Source organism: Pteropus vampyrus, unplaced genomic scaffold, assembly GCF_000151845.1.
Source record: "Pteropus vampyrus isolate Shadow unplaced genomic scaffold, Pvam_2.0 Scaffold732, whole genome shotgun sequence".
Taxonomy (NCBI): domain Eukaryota; kingdom Metazoa; phylum Chordata; class Mammalia; order Chiroptera; family Pteropodidae; genus Pteropus; species Pteropus vampyrus.
This window is the reverse complement of record NW_011889513.1, coordinates 52,212-53,546: the sequence shown is the minus strand read 5'-3', so window position 1 is coordinate 53,546 and position 1,335 is coordinate 52,212.

Sequence of the window (1,335 nt, the reverse complement as noted above, 5' to 3'; positions counted from 1 at the left end):
GATGTCTCTCACTCCACCATGTTTCCCAGAATCACACACATGCTGAACTCTTTCATCTACAGTCTAAGGAACAAAGACATAAAGGGGGCTCTGAAATGATTTTTAAGATGGCAGCTATAAAATGAACAATTACCCTAGGGCTGAAAAAGCGTCCTTTTATCTGTGATACTTTAATAAGATTCTGATTGTAGAACTTGGTCCTTTTATTTATGTTCGGAAATTTCCATTCGCTTGAGTTCAACTTCTCTATACAATTTAAGTAACCAATTTATTAAGTTTTCTCTTCTCTCTGTTACGTAGCCAGTTTTTCTACTTTTTCCAAATACCTTCACAGAATATTTTCCAACCTTGATCAGAAAATTTGTAAATTTCTGTTTCTTTAATGGGTTACTTGGATTTCTAAAGAAGAATGTCTTCCATTATGACATATATCATTGTAAGTTATGTTTTATTGTTTTACAGATAGAATAGTCATAAGTTGTATTACTCGTGTAAAATGACTTCACTTGCTACTGAGCCAATTTGCATAATTTCATTCCAAGAAAATCTGAAACCCCCATTTCCACTTTGATGTCCCTCATTCTATTTAAGCAGTAACTTAACTGCTCTTCCTGATAATGTAGAATTCATCATAATTCCTTTCAGGTCTCAGCCTGTTGCTAGTGATGTTATAGGTGAGAAAGGCCTGGGGCTCTGGCCTGGGCCCCTATTGCTTGTTACTTAGACCAAAGCCAATGTTGTGGCTAGATCAGATCTTGTGGTCCTTATTATATTTGCAACAAGCATCAGAGAACTATGAAAACACCAGGTTTGTTACTCATACAGGAAAACCTGAGAGAGGGCATCCGAGAAGAGAGAGAGGGAGAGGGAGGGAATGGACTAAGTAGGGGGAACTTTATGCTTATCTACTAGCCTTGCAATACAGCTAGCAATGTGGCTTTTATTTTTTTGGTGTTTGTTTAGTTTTGTTTCATTTTTGATATAAATAGATTTAAAATGAATGACTCAAAAATCAAAAGTTTAATGTCAGGCATTACACATAACTTATATGTGGTCTCCTGGTTTTGTGGTCTCATTCAGTTTGGTGTCTAGAATACCTAGAGTGGTCATTGGAAAAAAATAATTATGAAATATATACCTCCCAGTGGAGTCTGTATGGAAAAATAAGGAGCTTTTCAGAGACAAACAGAAAATGAGGCATATATGACATTCTGAACTAAGGATGAGGTAAGGCATCTGGGGTGTCAGAGGAGAGAAGTTTGTGGGCAAGACAGTAAGAGCAGATGTTCAGTTAGAAGATATTTAATTAGATGCCGAAATAGACATTTGCCTTAT